Raw genomic sequence first — 23942 nt, 5'->3', positions numbered from 1 at the left:
CTGGCCAATGAGTGGGACAAAAATAATAATAACATAGTTACGTGATACTATTATTCTTAAGTGCCTTCTTCCACGTAGTAGAGCTCAAACTGTTTATGAGAACACTGAGAGCAACAGAAGATAAGTAGTGGTTTGGAGTGTGATTGGAGAACTTTTGCAATGAATCAGATTGAACACAGAATGGGCCCTTTGTCCAATCCATTTGTAGCCCCACTACACAGCAGTAAATGCAGTTGTTTGTGCAGAATGAACCAATGATATTTTTCCATACTGTGTGACATCTGTTCCATATGCAATGTTGTGGGAACATAGCTGGAACAATTGTAAGCTTGCTGTGAACAATTGGTATCATCCTTTACAGGCAAGGTCAATTGGATTCAATTATTTCTGGGTATCACTGTTGGGACAGGTCATAGGGAGATGACCTTGGCAACAGCTTGACAGGTTCCTGGCTATTGTTTTTAGCTTTTAGGTCTCAAAGACATAGATAAGGTATGTCAAGAGATGATGCCGTCAGTGACTTGTGTTATTCTTTCCATTTCTCTCTGACAAAATTGACCAGGTTGGGCTAAGCTCACAAGTGAAGCAGGTGAGCAGTGCTTTCTTGAGTTTAAGTTGAGTTACTTCCCGCGGATTTTTAAAATTATAACTCACTTTCGGATACAGGTACTCCTCGACTTATAACCACAATGGAGCCCATTGTGTAACTTTGAGTAACTTTGAGCAGTCACTAAATGAACTGTGGTAAGTCGAGGACTACTTTTACTCAATTCTTGGGTAGCATGACTAAGAATGACTTAAATTTCAGTTGAATATTTTTTCTTCAGATAAGTAGAAAAATCAGTGGTGAAAACTTGGAACAAATAATAAAAGAGAATGTAATCAATTTATCTAGTTATCAAACCACTAGTAAATCTGTGTTTCAGTACTGTTGTCCTGGGCAGGGTGGGAGATAATAATGAACATAATGACAAATAAATCACTACTTTATATTATTATTGTCTATATCCAAAGCCATATGTTTAGTCACCATTAATAGGTGATACATCATTTATAGTCAATATAGATAGCAAACTGATATAGATATCTAGCATCAATGTCCATTTAAATTCTTCCAGTCTGAACTCATGAGAAATGCAGATAAAGGTAGTCCTTGTTTAACTGCTACCTCATTTAACAAACATTTGCAGTTGTGAGTAAATTTATAACCAGTCCCTGCATTTATGACCTTTGCAGGAGAGAAAATAGGAAATGAGAACATCAGCACAATCGGGATTTGCTTAGCAATTGTGTTGCATAACAACTGAGTAGCTGTTCTCAATTGTGGTTACTAAATAGGTACTACCTGTACCAGACAGGCAAAGTTTAAATGGAGATAGGGCAATTTTGATTTATTGTATTATGAAGTGTCAATTACTGTGTGCATAGCCCATGACCAGTTTTTAAATTAATTCCCCCCTCTGCCGACATATTAATTTTGATTGGGGCATTTTAAATGATGAAACCTGACAATAGTCTCATCCCATCACCTTCTACTTTTCAGACAGGGTAGGAATTATAGACTGCCACGTATTGTGGATTGGTGAGAATGATTCACCAAAGGCTAATAAATAAGGTCATGGTTAAATATAATATAGTCACTCTGTAAAGGTTATATTAATTAGGAGGTTTGATAATCAGGGATAATATCTGTTATATTTTTGAAAGGTTGTTCTATTTATAGGTAAAAGTCACAACCAGCTTATAACACTTGTTGCCTCTTTTAGAGTTGTGGTTTAACTGTTGCATATTGAAAGGAACTATTTTTATTTCATTTTATTGCTTTGATATGTCAGACAATATATATATATATATATATATATATATATATATATATATATATATATATATGTGTGTGTGTGTGTGTGTGTGTGTGTGTGTGTGTGTGTGTGTGTGTGTGTGTGTGTGTGTGTGTGTTGTATTTGTACTGATAAATAAATAAAGGGAGACTAGTATAGATCTATTTCGAGCTAATTAGCTCTCATCAGCTAGCCATACCTAATACCTAATAGCTAATTAGCTCGAAATAGATCTATACTAGTCTCCCTTTATTTATTTATCAGTACAAATACAACACAAATATAAAAGGCAACATTAAAAATAAAAATATGGTTTTCTGCCTGCATGGTCTTCTGTGATGAAGCCGAAGGACAGAAAGAGGGAGTGTGACCTTCCTCCCATATTTAGGCATACCAGGGGTTGTAACACAAATATATATATATATATATAGCAGAAAAGGTGAAAAAAATTAAATAAAACACAACCTTCAATCACAGGTAGTCCTCAACTTATTATAACAATTTACATTTTTAAGCAATTTAGTTGTTAAGTGAGTTGCATCCAATTTTGTGATCCTTTTTGCCCTTGTTGTGAAGCGAATCACTGCAGTTGTTAAATGAATTTTAAGCAAATCTGTTCTTCCCCATTAACTTTGATTGTCAGAAGCCAACTGGGAAAATACAAATGGTGATCACATGACCCCCGGATATGGTAACCATCATAAATACATCCAGTTGCCAAGCACACAAATTTTGATCACATGACTGTGGGGATGCTTTAACGGTTGTGTTAGGACCTCTTCTAAGTTACTTTTCACAGTGTTGTTGTAACTTTGAACGGTCACTAAACAGATCATTGTAAGTCGAGGGCTCCCTGTATATGTATTTATAAAAGCACAGGTAGTCCTTGACTTACAACAGTTTGTTTAGTGACCATTCAAAGTTGCAACGGCACTGAAAAAAAAAGATTTATGGCCATTTTTCACACTTAAGACTGTTGCAGCATCTCTTTAGTTATGGGATTTACATTCGGATGGCTGACAACTGATTCATATTTATGACAGTTGCAAAGTCCTGTGGTCATGTGATCACACACACACACACACACGTGTGTGTGTGTGTATGTGTGTGTGTGTTGTATTTGTGCTGATAAATAAATAAAGGGAGACTAGTATAGATCTATGTATATATATATGTATTTGTGTTACAACTCCTGGTATGCCCAAATATGTGCTGATAAATAAATAAAGGGAGACTAGCATAGATCTATTTCAACCTATTTAGGTCTCATCAGCTAGCCATACCCTTACTGGGAGTTGAACCAGGGCTGTATTGCATATTAGGCCAATGTAATTGCCACTAAGCCACAGGCTCTCTTCCTTATCAGATATGTGTGTGTGTGTGTGTGTGTGTGTGTGTGTTGTATTTGTGCTGATAAATAAATGAAGGGAGACTAGTATAGATGTATGTATGTATGTATGTATGTATGTATGTATGTATGTGTATGTATGTATATATATGTGTGTGTGTGTGTGTGTGTGTGTGTGTGTATTTGTGTTACAACTCCTGGTATGCCCAAATATGTGCTGATAAATAAATGAAGGGAGAGTAGTATAGATTTATTTCAACCTATTTAGGTCTCATCAGCTAGCCATACCCTTACTGGGAGTTGAACCAGGGCTGTATTGCATATTAGGCCAATGTAATAGCCACTAAGCCACAGGCTCTCTTCCTTATCAGGTGTGTGTGTGTGTGTGTGTGTGTGTGTGTGTGTCCTGAGTGTTAATGTTAAGTTACTGACTCTCTGAAATTGAAAGGTAGATAACCAATCCTTTCTAAACAACTGCTAATGACTCCAGGTGTTTGAAAAATAAGCTTATTTAAGATCAGCAGAAACATTTTTAATTTTAAAAAAAAACACTTAAGATCACTAATTTGGGAAATCCAGTTCTATGTTCCAACTTTTTAAATGTAATTTATATTCATTTTTATAAAGCTCTTCAGGATGGTTGGAATAGTTAAATGAGTTGATTTTAGTTTCTAAAAATCTCTGTTCAGCAAATTAAAATCATTGGAGTTGTGGAAGACACCAATCAGTCAATTCCAAGTAGAAAACTTGTTTTAATTGCCTTGATTGCCATTCACTGCATTAAAGCAATTTATGCTCTCTCTGTAACCCCTTAAAACTCTTAAAAATATCATTAACAAAATAACAAAACTTGTCTAGGGTATTAAAAACATTTTCAGCCTAACTTTTCCTGAAAAAGTATTGAGACAACATTTTTAAATAGGGATTATTCCAAAGAGCTAATCTCTCATGAGAATAAGAGTCAAATTCTCATTTCTTTCCCAATAGCATCCAAATATGTCTGGCTGCCTTGAATATGGGAAATAATATGAGGTTATGACTATAATTGGGACTGAGTGCTTGCCAAGAAATTCTTTGTTTCTAAAATAAATAAAGAGTTGAGCTTTTTAATAAAAAACATTGCCCATATCAGTATGTATTTTTACAGTACTTAACAATCGTTAAGCTTGTTCACCCATACAATACATATATGAACATACATACTGTATATGGGGAAAATAAGTGGTGGGATTCATTTTTTTTACTACTGGTTTTGTAGGCGTGGTTTTGTATGTGTGGCATGGGTTGGTGGGCGTGGCAGGGGAAGGATATTGTAAAATTTCCATTCCCACCCCACTCCAGGGGAAGGTTACTGCAAAATCCTCATTCCCTCTCGATCACGTGGGACTTGGGAGGCAGAGAATAGATGGAGGCAGGGCCAATCAGAGATGGTATTTACCAGTTCTCCAAACTACTCAAAATTTCTGCTACCAGTTCTCCAGAACTGGTCAGAACCTGCTGAATACCACCTCTGTGGGGAAATGTATTTTGTATGTAGCCAATCAAATTTATTTATCGACCAAAATTAGGCTGGGGGTGGTGGTTTAAAAGCACAATGACTATATGTTTATACTTTTCTGTTATACCATTTTGTTTACTAAAACGGAGAAACATTAAATATGTATATTTGAAAAGAATTATAAATACCATCAACATAAAATGGAGCTTGCTCAGAAACTGAAATACATCAAGTAAATGAAGTGAAGAGTGGGAAGTAGAGAAGAAAGGTAAGGGAAGAAGAGAGGGATAGGAGAGAGGGCAGGAGGGGAAGAGGAGGAGAGAAATGAGGAGTGATAAGGGGAGGGAGGAGAAGGAGAGAGGAAGGGGAAGTTGAGAAGGAAGGATAACAGAGGGAAGAAAGGAGGTAGGGAGGGAGAGAAGGTAGAGAGTGAAGAAAGTGATGGATAAAGTACAAATATGGTGTATGGAGAGCAGAAGAGCCAATAAGTTTGTTGGTAAGATGAACTGATGTAAACATTTAATAATACATTATGATGTTGGTTATGTAATAGTATACATGTGATTATATGTTATGAAAATGAAAAAAATAAATAAAAACTTTAATCAAAAAAATATGTGGCAATTTCCATCATATGTGTACTGATAATTGTTTTGCAAAAAAACCCAGATGAGTTAAGTTACATCATTTGTGTGATGATGTCAGTGTCCAAATGATAAAAAGTCCTGCAGTGCCGAGATGTTTGATCCAGTGAAATTCTTTTCATAATGTCTTGTCATTCCCTCAGTTAGTCTATTAAAATGAAGTTTCTTTCTATACCTTAAGAGAGATCCTCTGCAAAGCAGTGACGTGCGGTGAGGTTTAAGGCTGGTGAGGCTGGTTATGTCATCAGGAAGGCGGGGAATTCTTAACCAGCTGCCAGCCATGACTTGGTTTCCAGGGTCCTTTTGCGAGTGAGCTGGCAGGGAAACGGTAGCCGATGGTCCGAAAAGTCCGTCGCACTTTCTGCTTTCACAAGCAACTTCCCGTAAACCTGCCGTTGCTCAGTGCGAGGAAGGGAGCCGCTCGTGCATGCGCATTCGCCCTGGAACATGAGCTCTGGCGTCAGAACCCGACAGAAGGCGGGGAATGGGACCATGTGTGCAGGAGGGAGGCTGAGGCTAGAGGAGCCTCCTGCACCTCCCTCTGTCCTGCACACATGGTCCCATCCCCACCTTCCTGAGTCAACATGAAGGGGACCGCGGCTCACGCAGTCCCATTCCCCGAGGCTCCTCAGCGCCTTTTCCCTTTTTTTTCATGATGAGAGCGGTGAGGCTCTGCCTCCCCTGCCTCCCCTGACCGCACGTCCCTGCTGCAAAGCATGTTAGGACCAACGTCTCTTGAAGCATAAAAGCAGCCATATCATTTGTGAATGTTGTGAAAGTTGCATGACTACAGTGAAATGTTTTCTTTGTTGAGTGCAGAGCTACTTCAGTATTCTGACAGTCCCAACAGCAGGAGTAATTGTCGTGAGAGAAGTGCATAACGACTTCTTGGTCCACCTGCCATAAGTTCTTCTTGTTGGGTGACCAGCCCATTTCCATTTCAATTCTTTTACTCTCTTAATGATATCTTATGGGTTTTTTTTTTGTTCTCCAATCCGTGTGCAGCTTTTTCTATCTTGTCTTGTAATGCTAAAAGCATGCAGCTTTCCATGGCTTCTTTGCACCACTCGTAGCTTTTGTATTGATTGTGAGGTTAGTGCCTATGTTCCCCCCACCCCCAGCCAAGGCAGTCATAGAATGGATCCAGTGGTGGGTTCCAGACCCTGTCACAACTGGTACACTGTGACAGGACCAGGCATCCTCGTCTGGCACTCGCGCATGCACATGCCACCACCCAGTGACACTCAGCTGCTTGGTGGAGGTTGTGCAGGCACCACACTCTCTCTCTCTCTCTCTGTGTGTGTGTGTGTGACCACAATTGGCCCATTTGTATCAAAAAGTGGTAAGGAATGTGGGTAGGCTGGTGGGTCAAACGAGCCACTGTTCTGGTATGGTGGGACCAATTGGCAAAAGAAGGCTCAGGATTGTATTTGTTGGAAATATGTAGAAGAGGCCTTCATCCTGCAGGAGATAAATAGACAATGGCTAAGATGATGATGATGATGATGATGATGATGATGATGATGATGATGATGATGATGATGATGATGATGATGATCATCATCATCATCATCGTTATCAGCAGCAGCAGCATATTTTAGTCAGGTACTGTCTCCTTAGTGCTACCACTTTATCTCATGACTGCATTTAGTTTTTAGTCTTTCTTTTCAAGCTGGGTAGAAATCTGTCATAGCTCATTAAAATAGTTGCATTCCAGTTTGCAAATGACGGACAATTGTATTCTTACTAGGATATCCTATAGTTAATCTTCTCATCCACTGAGATACTTCTTTGAGGCTTAGATCTGACCTCTAGATCTGCAAGTTGGAATCACTGGCCATGCATCTTATCCTGCCTAGTTTCAGACAGATGACAGCAACTGGAAATTCATCATACTTCTCATCAGCTCTTAGATTTGGATATAATTCTTAGGCTTCAAATAAATCAAAGGATTTGTGGTCTGGCGTGGTTATTTATAAGGGGGTAAGAGGTTATGCAAGAGGTTATCTAACTGAGTTTCATCAACCTTTGATTCAGGTGTTGATCAAAAATTTAATATAGTACAAGGAGCATACTCCAACTTTTGATAAATATCAATATTGTTATACTTTGGGTTATCTCCAAATGTTATCAATCCAAAAGATTATTTTAAAAAACACTGGAAGTTTTTAAGAAGAGATTGGATAACCCTTTGTCTGAAGTGGTGTAGGGTTTCCTGCCTAAGCAGGGGGTTGGACTAGAAGACCTCCAATGTCCCTTCTAACTCTGTTATTCTATTCTATTCTATTCTATTCTAGATCTGCATTTAAATTATTTTCTTTTTACTCACAAGTTGTCTTAAAAATCCCTACCCAAATTACTTTGTTTCCATCAATGAGAAACATTTTCTTTATGAGGCATACTTTCCTGGCAATGTATTATTTAATATCTGGGGATTAATTTATTTTTCATGGAACTGCATGTACGTGCACACACACACAAAGAATATTTACTTGCTGTTTATGTGACTGACATTTTAAAACTATAATACAATGAGTTTTAAATCAGTCAACCAAGCTAGCACACACACAAAAAACAACAACAACAACCCTATATTCGCCTTCTTGCTTTTCTTATCCCAGAAAGGCATATAATTGTCAGGCACAATCTTCACATGTACAGGTTCAAATAACTGTTTTATTGTTAAAAGCCTATGCACAGGAATCTTCTCAACTAATGTCCAGCACCTGCTTAGAGTTAGAGTCAATGACACTCAAGTTGAGTTGGACTTAGTTTGCTTGTGGCTATGAAGGGAGTCACTGATTGTTTCCAGTCATTTCTTTCTGCCAATGTAAGAATAGATTATCTCCAATGGTGACATTGGCAGTCTCTTGTCTTGGAATACCCAAGATTTCTCAAAAGGTTTTTAGGCATATCTAGAAAACCTGAAAAATATGTAAATATGATAAGGGGAATTTCCAATGTGTGAAAAAAATCTAACCTAGATATTAGATATTGCCAACAGATGTTACCCAATTATTTTTAACTCTATTTCCAGTAATATTTAAGAACTAGGGCACTGAATGTGGGATGCGGTAATTATGACCTCTGCTTGAACATTAAATATTCATCTCTTTTGAAGCTTTTTTTCATTTGACATTTTATTCTTGTATGAAATTATCTATCATCTGTCTGTCAGTCCATTCTCTATCCTCTATCAACAACCTAGACATATACAGTATGTCTTACAAACTTTTCTCTCTTTCTTGCCTAATCTATTGGTGATAGAATCTTCTTTAATAACCCTATTAGATTTGATAAGCAGGTGTTTTTTAATGTTTAATGTCAATTTTTCTTTAAAAAAAATTCCAATTGATTATAGATTCCTTTGAGCTCAACAAGGTCAAAAGGGTGTAAATTACATTTGCAAATTTGAATTTTAACTTATTTCAGTCATTAGAATTGGATGATGATAAGAGAGAGTTCAAAATCATCGCAGCTGTGGGGTCAGACCCTTTTTCTCCCTCTCATTTTTGAAATTGCTCTGTTCTGGGCTTTCTGTTGCCATAACTATAGTATATCAGAGTGAGTTCATTTTTAATATTTTAATGCTTTTTAGTACTTGGATATTTCTGACCTCATGATTCTTCTGATCCATTTTAGTAAAATCCGACATTGTAATGCAAAATCCAACCATTTGATAATTTCCCCTAATTACATTCAATTATATCTCTCTGTCCTTCTATTAGAAATAACAGCAGGATTATGTACATTAGTTGGCTGAGCACCAAGGGAAGCAAAGCATTTCTCTTAATTTCACAAGAAGAAGCCAGCATGAAGGTTAGCTGCCACCTCCCATTTTGGCCCACATCCATCTGGAGCTGACTTTCAAAATAATCTGGTCCATCAGAAGTGTTTGTCCTTAGTTTGCCATATGTCAGCTTAGTTCCATTTAACTTTCCATCTTCTGATGCGCTCTTTCTCAGAACATAAACAGCATTGTCAAAGTAAATAATGCCTGTCAAATCTTTCTTTTTGGAAAGTTTTTGCTTTGGAGTAAAAGTCATCTAGTGTTGGTCCATTGATTGAAGGTTTTGCTAATGAAACTGAAAGTGGAATCATTATATTTGTCTTTTGCTTCCCTCTCTAAATTTGTCTAGAGAGGAATCATTGAAATCTGATTTGGAAGAAGCACAGGGAGTTGTCAGGAGAATAAAATTTCCATTAAGCAAGGAAACTAAACAAGGTGGATGGATTCAGTTACATTAGTGATGAGTGCACCACTGGAAGACTTGAAAAGTAAAGTTAGGAACAAGTTGTTATGGGAAAAATCTATGTATGTCGTGGTTAAGAGTCAACTCTGACTTCAAGGCACATAACCAATCAACTTAATAAAAAGGAAATTAGGTTTGGTTGCATTTTATTCCCACTATCTTGATCTGGAATTAATTTTAAACAAAGTAAAGGTACAAATAAAATTGTGGAGAGCAAACACAGATAGTTTTTCCCCCCAATTGGGTGAGAGAAAGGGCTAAACTCAATGTGATTTGAGGGGGGGGGGGTTTGAAAAAAATTAAGTTCAATAACAGCAATTGGACCAGAAAGTCAGAGGCAAAAAGGTAATCCAATACAGGCAAGAAACAAAGACAGCAAAAGCCAAAAGTGAAATATTCTGTGCAAGGGTATCTTCCCCATTGGTCTTAATGAGTTGGAGGCTGGTGGAAAATGGAATCAAACAATATGAGAAGGGCTGCAACTTTCCTATTATACCTTTAATACAGATAGTCTTTGGCATAGGAACACAATTGTTCCTTCTGTTGCTAAGTGGTGTGGTCATTAAGTGAGTCGTGCCTAATTTTACATCCTTTTCTGCCAAATCAGGTAGCTGTTAAGAAAACCTGGCTTCTCCCATTCTTTTTTGCTTTTTGGAAGCCCCCCTCTCCTGGAAAGATCACAAATGACAATCATGTGACCTTAGATGCAGTAACTGTCATAAGTACATGCCAGTTGCCAAGCACTTGAATTTTGATCATGTGACCATGGGGATGCTACAGTGGCCATAAGCACAAGGACCAGTTGTAAGTCACTTTTGCCAACACCGTCATAGATTCAAATAATCATTAAATGAATGGTTGTAAGTGAAGTACTCCTACAATACACATTCCATGGTAGGAACATGTTGTCTGTTTAGAAGGGACTTTAGGGGACTGGAGACTAAAACATATGAAGAACGGTTGCAGGAACTGGGTATGTTTAGCTTAAGAGAAAGAAGGACTAGGGGAGACATGATAGCAGTGTTCCAATATCTCGGGGGTTGCCACAAAGAAGAGGGAGTCAAACTATTCTCCAAGGCACCTGAGGGTAGGACAGGTAGCAATGGGTGGAAACTAATCAAGGAGAGAAGCAACTTAGAACTGAGGAGAAATTCCCTGACAGTTAGAACAATTAATCAGTGGAACAGCACGCCTCCAGAAGTTGTGAATGCCCCAACACTGGAAGTCTTTAAGAAGATAATAATAATAATAATAATAATAATAATAATAATAATAATAATAATAATAATAATAATAATAATAATAATAATAATATATTTATTTCTTAGCCGCACCCTCTCCCGAAGGACTCGGGGCGGCATACAATGAAACATACGAAATAAATATGTGAACAAAACAAACATATAACAAAGACATAAACTGAAACATACATAAGGAGGAGGTCGGCTGATAAAAAACAATTAAAATACAGTATTTAAAACCCCCTAGAAATTAAATATAATTAAAATACCCAGTTAAAAACCCGTCAGGAGCGATATGGTAGATCAAAGTTGAGCCAGGCCAGCTGCTTGGAATAGGTGGGTCTTAAGCTTAATACGGAAGGAGCGGAGGTCAGAGGTATTCCTAATATCCGGAGGGAGGTCATTCCACAGGGCTGGGCCCGCCACAGAGAAGGCTCTACTCCTAGGCGCCGCCCCACGACATTGTCTAGCGGACGGCACCTGGAGGAGCCCCTCTCTGTGCAAGCGAATTGGTCGCAGGGATGTATGGGGCAGAATACGATCCCGCAAGTAACTAGGTCCTAAGCCATGGAGCGCTTTAAAGATAGTTATCAAAACCTTGAAACGCACCCGATAGACCACAGGAAGCCAGTGCAGCTCGCGCAGGAACGGTGTCACATGGGAGTACCTAGTACTCCCCATAATTACCCGCGCGGCTGCGTTCTGGACCAACTGTAGCCTCCGGGTGCATTTCAAGGGAAGCCCCATGTAGAGAGCGTTACAGTAGTCCAAGCGAGACGTCACCAGCGCATGAGTGACTGTGCGCAAGGCATCCCGGTCCAGTAGGGGGCGCAATTGGCGCACCAGGCGAACCTGGTGGAACACCCCCCTTTGCCAAGGCTGTCACATGGTCATCCATGGACAGCCGGGCATCCAGGAGGATGCCCAAATTGCGCGCCCGCTCCACGGGGGCAAGATGAATGCCCCCAATGGCCAATGATGGAATTAATTGGCTGAACCGGGGGGCTGGTACCCACAGCCACTCCGTCTTGGAAGGGTTGAGCTTGAGTCGGTTGTCATCCATCCAGATCCGTACGGCTTCCACACACCGGGACATCACTTCGATGGCCTCATTGGGGTGGTTCGGGGTGGAAAAGTACAGCTGAGTATCATCAGCGTACAGATGGTATCCCACCCCGAAACCACTGATGATCTCACCCAGCGGCTTCATATATGTGTTGAACAGGAGTGGCGAGAGGACCGACCCCTGTGGCACCCCACAAGTAAGGGGGTGTAGGGTCGACCTCTCTTCTCCTGTCAACACACGCTGCGTCCGGTCAGAAAGGTAGGAGCTGAACTACCGCAAGACGGTGCCCCGGACCCCCAACCCCTCCAGCCGGCGCAGCAGGATACCATGGTCGATGGTATCAAAAGCCGCCGAGAGGTCTAATAGGACCAGGATAGAGGAACAACCTCTATCTCTGGCCCTCCAGAGATCATCCACCAACGCGACCAAGGCCGTCTCCGTGCTGTGACCGGGGCGGAAGCCGGACTGGCGCGGGTCTAGATAATCATTTTCCTCCAGATGTCATGGGAACTGGTGGGCCACCACACTCTCTACAACCTTCGCCAAAAAGGGAAGGTTGGAGACAGGACGATAATTGGCCAGCTCCAAAGGGTCCAGGGAAGGCTTCTTGAGCAGGGGTCTCACCACCGCCTCTTTCAAGGCGGCCGGGAGAGACCCCTCGCCCAACGAAGCATTCACTAGGCCCAGGAACCAGTCTCGTGTAACCTCCCAGGATGCCAGTACAAGCCAGGAGGGACACGGGTCCAATAAACATGTGGTGGGTCGCAGTCGTCCACGCAATCTGTCCAAATCCTCGATGGCAACCAAGTCAAACTCCTCCCAGATCGAAACCTCAAGACTCGCCATGGGCGTCTCCACTGGATCACTGACAGGAACCCAGTCTCTCCGGATTTGAGCGATTTTATCCTGCAGATATTTACCAAATTCCTCTGCCCTGCCCTGTAGAGGGGCCTCCCGCGGCCTCTGAAACAAGAGGGAGCGGGACACCCGAAACAGGGCGGCAGGGCGGTTCTCCGCGGATGCAATGAGAGTGGCACAATATTGGCGTTTGGCCACTCTCAATGCCACAAGGTACGTCCTTAAATGGGCTCGTACCTGTGTTCGATCAAATTCGGAGCGAGAGGATCTCCAACGACTCTCTAGACGTCTCTTGCGGCATTTCATCACCCTCAGCTCCTCGGTAAACCAAGGGGCTAGGGTGGATCGTTGCCGCCGGAGAGGCCGCAAAGGCGCCACCCGGTTCAAGGCCCCGGTAGTTGCATTATTCCACGCAACCACCAGGTCCCCTACCCGGGGGCGGGTCAAGGTTACAGGAGGTGGCCCAAGCTCCGTCTGGAACCTATCAGGTTCCATCAGGCACCTGGGGCGGAACCATCTGGCACTTTCCGGTTCCGCCTCCCCGCAGCGGGAGGTAGCACAAGGGAAGTCAAGACGAAGGAGTGAGTGATCTGACCATGACAGGGGAGTGATGGTTAGGTCCCCTCCTCCCAGATCACTCAGCCACTGGCCAGAGACAAAAACAAGGTCCAGAGTGTGTCCTCCCTCGTGTGTTGGGCCCTGAATCATTTGAGTCAGGTCCATGGCTGTCATGGAAGCCATGAACTCCCGAACCCCCTCTGATGCTTCTCCCACCGACGGCAGGTTAAAATCCCCCATCACTAAAAGTTTGGGGGTCTCCACCGCCACCGATGCGATCAGCTCGAGGAGTTCAGGCAGGGCCGCTGATGTATACCGAGGAGCCAGGTATACTATCAGCAGGCCCAACTGTCTCCCAGGCCCCCATTTCACAACAAGGGCTTCACATCCGGACGTCTGTGGCACAGTAGACTCCCTCGGCTCTAAGTCCTCCCGAATAATTGCTGCCACCCCGCCGCCCCTTCCCTGGGCCCGGGGCTGGTGAAATGCTCGGTATCCTGGTGGGCACATTTCCACGAGGGGAAGACCTCCCTCGTGGCCCAACCAGGTCTCCGTTATTCCCGCGAGGTCCGGCTCCCCCTCTAAAATTAGATCGTGAATGAGGGGGGCCTTGTTAACAACGGACCTCGCATTGCATAACAACAGCCTCAGGCCTTGGGTCTGTAACTCTTGACCACCTAGAACGCGGGGGTTGGTACAAGCGACCGGGTGTAACCAGCAACCACGGTCTCCCAACCGACTGTAAGTTCTTAAACTGTCCTCGTATCTGCCCCTCCCTGCGACTGTTGGAATTAAAGAGCCCTGTATAGGAATGGTGTCCTCCACCTCCTCCTCCCTTCCGCCCCTTCTGCTCGCGACCACACCTGGGGGCCCGGCTCTCACATCGCTCCTGATCTGACCCACCCGCCCCACAACCCCTGAAACCCCACCCCTACAAATGTTTAAAAAGCAACTAACTAAAAACCCCCTGAGTCTCCGCTTCCTCCATGGTGGATAGCCATTTGTCTGGAATGGTATAGGGTTTCCTCCCTAGGCAGGGGGTTGGACTAGAAGACCTCCAAGGTCCCTTCCAACTCTACTATTGTATTGTATTGTATTGTATATGTGGATCAACTATCCAATGAATTTCTATTCACTTTCCCTCATGCTAAATGGCACCTATTGCAAAATAATCATAGTCAGCCTAACATTTCCTGATGCCTGAGAACTGGCCACAAAGCAAAAATGTTGTGGCCCAGCAGCGACCAACGGAGCTGGCAGCAGAGTCGGACAGTGAGGAGATTGGGGAGAAATATGGGCCAGTCCTGGGGGTTGAGGAAAGCTCAGACGATGGCTCTATGTCAGAAGCAGAGAGGGAGCTAGGCAGCAGTGAGGCAGAGAACCAGTTGGAGCCTGTTCCCAGTGTGTGCATGCACAAAGCTGCCAGAAGACAAGAACAACTGAGAAAGCAGGGTCGACTTAGGAGTAAAGCCACACCTTGGAGATGATTGGGCCCTTGCAATCGGAAACAAAAGAGGAGCAAATGGGGAGTGGGCTTTCCAGGAAACAATTAATTTATTCGGTCATTTCAAGAGTGGAAAGTTTCGTTTGTGATTATAAGAGACACTCTGTCAAGTTTTGCCTTGCCCTGCATTTGGAAACTAGTTGTCTGGCAGCTCTCCAAATGAGATAAGGTTCGTTTTGATGAATATTCCTCTGAAAGGAAGTCACAGTCATTTTGCCAGGAGCAAGACTCTGCTTCTTGCTTTTTAAAGGAAGCCTGGGTCAGAACAAAAGGGCTTTGGATTCTTGTCATCTGACATAATTGTTTTATAAGCTATCAGAAATGTTCTACAGGCATGGGATGAATCTTATTTCAACACAGGTCGCCTGCATATGATTTTTATTTTTTTTACTGCCTCTTTTTTTACACTGTGAGCAGGCAAGAAGGGCTGTATCTTTTTATTGATTTATAATTCACACTAATTTATAAGAGGTATTGGCTGAAGTGTAGAGTGCAAATATATTAAATAATAAATAATAGAATGGTGGGCGAAAGGAGATATTAGTTCCAACCAGCAATCTGTATCAATTTATAGTATTCTGGAACTAGACTGGTTCCTCCCAAGTACAATTTGTGCCAATTTAAGGTATTTTGGGCTGTAAGAACTAATATTTTGTCCTTTGCTTTTTAAGGTTTCCAAACTAAGCATCTGGAACAGCTATCTCTCCCACACACACAAGTGTAGGCAAATATGTGTATCCCAGAATAATTTTGCAGAATCCAATGTGAGTGGGTCACCAGGACCAGAGTTTTAATCTTCCATGCTTTTGGACTCATGCTGGAAGTTCTTTCTCTCCAGGCTGTTCCTCAGAAAGAGAAATGCGTTCCCTGAGGATGGGCTCCTGCACAAGTCTGAAAATTTGGAACTCTGGTCGTAGTGACCAATTCAGATTGCATCCATCCCTTTCTCTCTCCCTCCCCTCCCTCTTCTTCTCTCTTCTCCCTTCTTCACATCCCTTTCCACCATTCCCCTAGTTACCATATGCATGTGTGTGTATGTGTATACAGTGTGTGTGTGTGTGTGTGTATAAACCCTCGGTGTGTGTGTGTTCTGTTAACATACAGCATGTTGCGCCTTACAATGGCTTCCACTGTACTGCCATAAAATGGCTTCTACTGTGCAGCGCAGTGGAGTTACAGTACCTCAGGCTTCACAGTACTCCAAAAGGGGGTTCCCTCCGGTAAGGGGGGAAATCCAACATTAGAAATTAAGTTTGGTCTGGACATTTTTCCCCTATAAATAAATAAAAACCCAGGCAATGCTGGGTTATCAGCTAGTTCATGTTAAATAAGAAAAAAATCTATTTCATTCAAATCTAATCAAACCCAGATCCAAAGTCATGTTATCTTCAATACCATATGAAAAATAGAAAGAAAAATATATTAACAATTATAACACTACATTAATGGTCTTTCAAATGACTGATAAATGTTAAAGTCACATCTTTTGATGTTAGCTGTTCAAAAGTCGGGGGGGGGGGATTCATTTTTTTTATAACTCTGCTAGCCAAATGGCAGTGAGCTTACATCTTTATTACTGTTGTTACATTTGTGACAGGATTTTCTTTAGAATATATTATCAGAAATAAGGCCAGGAGACAGAGACAGCAATATTTGTAGCCATGCTAGTAAGTGAGACACAATGAAAATAAGCTAATATCAGGAGGCAGTGACAAAATAATTATAAAAGAGTTGATTTTGGAGTAGAAGACATTCTTGTACAGTCAAAACCTTGTTCTGTGTGATCACAGATATTAAATAATGACATACTAATGACAAACAGCTGGCATCTTAGCTAAAATAGTTATCTCTGCAGCTTTCAAAGATTTTATGTGCTGAGTTAACCTTTTAGCTCAACAAAGAAAAAAAATCTTCAACAGATGAAGACAAATGAAGCGATTAAAGTCACAGCTGCTTCCAGTAGGTAACAAAAGAGATAAATATTAACCTTCACAGTTTCACAATATACCTCTGAAGAGCTTGTATGACTTTAATGTCACTTAAAAAAGGGGGACAAATTGAACATTAATGCTCCAGCATTAATTAATTAATTCAGACAGTCCATCCTTTAAACCTGACACACTAATTATAATAATTATAATTCCTATTCAGTCTAGAAGCTATTTCAACTATGTCAAAAAACAACAACATTGACAACAGAGGAATCATAAAAGAAGACACAAAACCACTGATGTTGTACTTCAGCTAGAAGGGAAAAGAAGACATTGATTCAGAGCTGACTTAGGCTAAATGCTTTGGTTGCTGTTGTTGCTTCTTCTGTGTTTGAAAAAAAATCTGAAATTTGAAACTATGCTTATCCTTTAATAATAATGACATGTGGTTTACATGTCAGTTCTCTGATACAACAGCTTTTTCTGCAGCCATTTGCCACTCAGATACAAGATATGGCACTTGATTGTTAATTCATCTTTTTAGCTGTCTCCATCCTTCAACTTTGAAGGATGCTTCCATCCTTCTGCAAGATTTCAAGATAGTATTCTGCTGCCAAAGCTCTGATAATCATAGTCTATGATTTTTTTTTTAAAAAAAAACATGCTGATGCTCTTTTTTTAAATAATGAAATCTGAACAATTCCATATCCTACGGAAATGGCCAAGTGGTGGAATTCATTATTTTTTTACTAATGGTTTTGTGGGTTTGGCTTTGTGGGCATGAAAGGGGAAGGATACTGCAAAATTCCCATTCCCTCTCCTCTCCTGGGGGAAGGTTACTGCAAAAATCCCCATTTCCTCCCCACCCCACTAACCTGCTTTCCAGCTCAGTTCTCCTGTTCAGGGCAACAAAAGAAGATCATCTGGGAGGCAGCAGGGGCGGGGCAAGCCTATTTGCCAATTCTCCAAACTACTCAAAATTTTGGCTACCGGTTCTCCAGAATCTGTGAGAACTGACTGAATACCACTTCTGAAATGGCAATTCTTTATACTTGAGCTCAGCTGAAAACCAAAATAATGATTTTCTTTTCAAGTTTTTTTTCTGTAGAGCCTCTGTTTAAGTATTGCTCCTCTCCATATGCTAGAAAATCCTACCTTGTGTGCATTTTAACATCACAGTCATTCAAATCATGCCTCAATTCAAATTCCTAGGTCTAGAATATCTAAAATCAAATGTTGGCCTTTGCCAGATGGCCTGTAGGATGCAATTCTCTGCTCCCTCCTCCTGGGAGCAGACCTTCTATTTCTTAATAGAAAGTATAGGCCAATGTTCAAACAGCAAAATAGTACTGGTCGGATCCATATTGCAGTGTTTTGTAAGAATGGACATTTTGTAAGAATAGAGAAAACATTTCAGATCTTCACTGGCAATTAATTAGCTTCTCGGGGATATCTACAAGCAGCTCTCGAGACTCTAAAATAATCCCAGCTCTATAGCGGATGGACTTTGGCATCATTGATATATAAAGCACATGTTCTACAAGTGAACTTCAGAAAACCAACTGTGAAAATGTGTTGTATATCAAAAGAAATGTGTTATTCTCTAAAGCACACTTATTGACTTACCCTTTTTAAGGTCATTTGTTCATCTTCAGTGGGACCATGATTTTTTGTTAAAAGGGAGGGAGGGATCAGCAATCAGGGAGTGACTGATACATTTTAATAGGAATGATACACCATGCATTGTTCAACTGTAGATTATGAATAAGCCGTCAATTGATTACATTCATACCATGGTTAGATTCACATAATACCCCAACCCTAAACATATATTCATTATACACAGAAAGTAACATAAATTCCACACCTTAAGATGAATTCCAACTTTCCTTCTGTAATTTGACAAACACTTTCAGGATGATTTGTGCACAGATGATTGCCATTTTTGTGTGGCATTTGTGCATAGAAGAGAATATCAATTTTGATTCATGCAATTAAAACCCTTTCATAGCATCTAGAGGGGATTCATTTCAATCCATTTTTCAAGGTACTAAAATAGATATGCAAACCTGGGGCACTGCAGTTTTCTGTAGTGTGCAGTTTGCATTTATTAGTATAACATTATTTTACTTGTGGGAAAAATGGAACAACTGCAAAAAGAAGGACACCAAGTACCAATTTTCCATATTTCAACTGCATCTGCAGAGTTCTCTGTCTTGGCTACTGTGGTATGAAGAGCTGCAATAGTGTCAGGTCCCCAAAGACAGATTTTTCAAAAGAGACAAGAGGGGGAAAAAATCTAGCTGCATGGAACAGACAATTCTTCCCGAACACTTAATATTGGATTTTGATAAACTATGGATAATGTTGTTTCCTTTAATTCCTTAATGTTTGCAGTCCTGGCTGGGGAATTCTGGGCATTGGAGAGTCCACACATCTTAGTGATGTTAACATTGATAAATGTTGATTTAGAGCAGGAGTGTCAAACTCAATTTCATTGAGGGAACATCAGGTTTGTGTTTGACTTCAGGGGAATGGAATGGACATGACCAGCTATCAGCCTGTGGCACTGCTGAGGTGTTATGGAAGACCAGGATGCTTCAATAGTGGCCTTCAGCTCTTCTGCATTGTTCAGTCTCATGTCTCTCATCTTTCTCTTGGCAATGCCCCATAGATTCTCTATGGGGTTCACATTAGGCGAGTTTGCTGGCCAATCAAGCACAGTAATCCCATGGTCATTGAACCAGGTTTTGGTGCTTTTGGCAGTGTGGGCAGGTGCCAAGTCCTGCTGGAAAATGAAGTCAGCATCCCCATAAAGCTTGTCTGCAGAAGGAAGTATGAAGTGCTCCAAAATTTCCTGGTTAGACAGCTGTGTTGACCCTGGACTTAATGAAGCACAGTGGACCAACACCAGCAGATGACATGGTTCCCCAAATCAACACAGACTATGGAAACTTCACACTGGACTTCAAGCATCTTGCAGTGTGTGCCTCTCCATTCTTTCTCAATACTCTGGGTCCTTGGTTTCCAATGAGATGCAAAAGTTGCTGTCATCAGGAAAGAAGACTTTGGACCACTGAGCAACAGACCAGGTCTGTTTTTCTGTAGCCCAGGTAAGATGCTTCTGACATTGTTTGTTGTTCAGGAGTGGCTTAACAAGAGGAATACGACATTTGAAGCCCATGTCCAGGATCCATCTGTGTGTGGTGGCTCTTGATGCACTGATTCCAGCCTCTGTCTGCTCCTTGTGAAAGTCCCCAACACTTTTGAATGGCCTTTTCCTGACAATCCTCTTAAGGCTGCAGTCATCCCTGCTGCTTGTGCACCTTTTTCTTCCACACTTGTCCCTTCCATACAACTTTCTATTAATGTGCTTTGATACAGAACTTTGGGAACATCTAACTTTTTTTGCAATTACCTTTTGAGACTTTCCCTCCTTATGGAGGGTGTGAATTATGGTTGTCTGCACAACTGTCAGGTCAGCAGTCTTTCCCATGATTGTGATTCCTACTGAACCAGACTGAGAGACCATTTAAAGGCTCAGGAACCCTTTGCAGGTGTTATGGCTTAATTAGCTGATTAGAGTGGGACACTTTGAGCCTAGAATATTCCACCTTTTCACAATATTCTAATTTTCTGAGATTGTGGATTTGGGGTTTTCATGAGCTGTAAGCCATAATCATCACAATTATGACAAATCACAGCTTGAAGTATCTTGCTTTGCATGTAATGAGTCTATGTCATATATTAGTTTCTCCTTTTAAGTTGCATTATTGAAATAAATGAACTTTTGCACGATATTCATTTTTTTCTAGTTTCACCTGTACATACACCTATGCCTACTCTTCTAGATAGCATATCCACCTTTTTCTGTTTCTCATAATTGCCTACATTCATTCATTTTGGCAAAGGAGATTTCTTCCTTTGTAAATTCTGATGTATTTCACTCACTCCCTTATTTCTAAATTGTCAGTATAGTAAAGAATCCATATTTTTTTTAAATGAAAAAGCTTCCCACAATGTTATTATTAGTAGCTGGCATAGAAAGAATGTGAAAGATAAGCTAGCTTACTACGAATGGAAATTTGTCATTTTAGGAACTCTTTTCATTTTTGAGAAATGTTTTGCCTAGCTCTGATTTCATTATGTGCCCTTTAAAATCACTGTCAGAAATTACATTTTTTCATTAATTACCAAGTGTGGACTGCTATGGGTTCGACTGGGTTTGGGAGAATCCATAGATAACATTATGGTCATTTTGCAGAACCTCCAAATTCCACCCCTGGCTGGCCCCACCCACCCCTCCCCTCCTCTCCCAGGAGTCTCTATGTGGCCCATTTTGGATGCGAGGTAAGTGCAGGGCCCGTGCGGAGGCTCAGGGAGGGGAATAAACAGGCTTCCCTGAAATTCTGGAAGGCCAGAAATGGGCCCATTTCTGGCCTCTGGAGCCCAGGGGAAGAGGTTTTTGCCCTACCAGAGGCTTAAGGAAAGCCTCCGGAGTCTGGGGAAGGTGAAAATAGCACTCCACCATGGGCAGGAGGCCAACTAGGCCATGTCCACCATGATCACGGCCACCCACCAACCAGGCAGAGAACCCGTTGGTGAAATTTTGAAACTCACCCCTGTTAATTACCAAATCTAACTTTCAGCAATGAATCATTACAACAGTTTAATGAATCTGTATATACATACATACATACATACATACATACATACATACATACATACATACATACGTAATACAGCCCAGGTTCAAATCCCAGTAAGGGTATGGCTAGCTAATGAGAGCTAAATAGCTTGAAATAGATCTATACTAGTCTTCCTTTATTTATTTATCAGCACAAATACAACACACACACACACACACACACACACACACACACATACACACACATAGTGCTTTACACCCTCTCTATGTATTTTACGGAGTCAGTATATTGCCTCCAACAATTTGGATCATCATTTTAGCGAACTGGGAAGGATGGAAAACTGAGTCGATTTTGAACTGGTCAGGATTGAACTGCTGGCAGTGACCAGAGTTATCCTGATGCTTGTAGACACCAGTTTAAAATGGTGACTCAATGCAGCAACCATGGCAATGTTTCCTTGGAGTCTGCCAGATCTCCTGATTCATTTGATTTGCGTTTTCTAAAGGGTCATTCCCTTATTTGTTTTTAGTTGTAGAATTCTATAAAACGTTCAACTTCATTTATTATTGATTGTTATCAATAACAGATACCAATAAATGAGAGGAAGTAACTATAATGGTACATGAGAATGACCTTGGGAGATAGGAGGAATGCCCCCATCCTGGTCAATTGTCTGGTAAAAGGCAGCTTGCTTTACAGGTGGGAAAACATATTTTGGTCACCACGATGTAAAAAAGATGTGGAGACCCTAGAAAGAGTGCAGAGAAGAGCAATAAAGATGATTAGAGGACTGGAAGCTAAAACATATGAAGAACGGCTGCAGGAACTGGGTATGTCTAGTTTAATGAAAAGAAGGACTAGGTGAGACATGATGTCAGTGTTCCAATATCTCAGGGGTTGCCACAAAGAAGAAGTAATCAAACTATTCTCCAAAGCACCTGAGGGTAGAAGCAATGGGTGGAAACTAATCAAGGTGAGAAGCAACTTAGAACTGAGGAGAAATTTTCTGACAGTTAGAACAATTAATCAGTGGAACAACTTTCCTCCAGAAGTTGTGAATGCCCCAACACTGGAAGTCTTTAAGAAGATGTTGGATAACCATTTGTCTGAAGTGTTGTAGAGTTTCCTGCCTAGGCAGGGGGTTGGACTAGAAGACCTCCAAGGTCCCTTCCAGCTCTGTTATTCTATTCTATTCTATGTATCTGCCCTGTCTCAGTCAAGGTCATCTTCCTTACTTGGTAGGCTACCAAGCATAAACTATCATTTATGGTAGTCAGATTCTTGCAAATTTTCAGATCATAGGCATTCAAATCAAATTAAAAGTTGATTCTCTGGGTCCAGGCATAGGTAGACTGGAAAAAAAGAGTCTAGCCATGTATTCCCAAAGAGTTGACACTGATGTGATAGTCCTTGCTCAATCAATCAGTGTATACATTAATGGTGGCAATTCATTTATCTTCCCAGTTTGGGAAAGCTTAATTGTAGGTTGTTCCATTTATCAGTTTCATGCTGTTCAATCTTAAGGGAAATGAAACCTTTGTATAAAACGGGGGCTGCTGGAGTCAGCCTTCTCTGAGCAGACTAACAATGTCTTGCCCAGGAAGAAGCACTATAAAGACTGATGTTCATCCTTGACAACAACAATAAACATACCTGCCTTTTAGGTCAGAATTTCTTTGTTGCATCTGTCAATGGCAAAGGAAACTAAGCTCCTGCCAAAGTTAAACTTGGCAGTTTCATAAAGTGGCCTCATATAATTATTTTTCTATGCTTTCATATGAAATACCTTTTCAAAATACTGTTGGTGGAAATGCGAATGTTGCATTAGCATATACATCAGTGACATAAAGGTAAAGGTTCCCCTCGCACATACGTGCTAGTCATTTCCGACTCTATGGGGCAGTGCTCATCTCCGTTTCAAAGCCAAGGAGCCAGTGCTGTCCAAAGACATCTCTGTGGTTATGTGGCCGATATTACTAAATGCCAAAGGCATACAGAATGCTGTTACTTTCCCACCAAAGGTGGTTCCTATTTTTCTACTTGCATTTTTTATATGCTTTTGAACTGTTAGGTTGGCAGAAGCTGGGACAAATAATGGGAGCTCACTCTTTTATGCGGTGCTAGGGATTCAAACCACCAAACTGTCGACTTTTCTGAGCAACAAACTCAGCGTCTTTGCCACTGAGCCACCGTGTCAGTGACACAGTAAATGAGAATTCTATATTAATATATGGATTAATACAGGGGTGTCCAAACTTGGGAACACTAAGACTTGTGGACTTCAACACTCAGAATTCCCCAGCCAGCTATGCTGACTGGGGAATTCTGGGAGTTGAAGTCCACAAGTCTTAGTGTTCCCAAGTTTGGACACCCCTGGATTAATAGCATTGCATGCATTAGTATTTTGGTCCATTAAACTGCAGATTTCATCCCTCCCATGATTAAGACTTTTATGGTTTGGTTTATGGTTTATTTAATTTATAGACCGCCCCCTCTCCCCGTAGGGACTCGGGGCGGTGTACAGACCATTCATAATCAAAACAACAGAGAATAA

General features: G+C 41.2%; 1 protein-coding gene across 1 annotated transcript in view; it reads left to right on the top strand.

Annotated features, from left to right (window-relative positions):
• The window catches only part of CSMD3 (CUB and Sushi multiple domains 3), a gene marked incomplete at its 5' end in the record, with an annotated part of 706489 nt that overhangs the window by 247356 nt on the left and 435191 nt on the right, over positions 1-23942 (top strand). The gene's annotated exons all lie outside the window — the stretch shown is intronic.

This window comes from Natrix helvetica (genome assembly GCF_964273705.1).
Source record: "Natrix helvetica genome assembly, chromosome: 4".
Lineage (NCBI taxonomy): Eukaryota > Metazoa > Chordata > Lepidosauria > Squamata > Natricidae > Natrix > Natrix helvetica.
The sequence above is the reverse complement of the archived record's forward strand: the minus strand, read 5'-3'. Positions and strand labels throughout refer to the sequence as shown.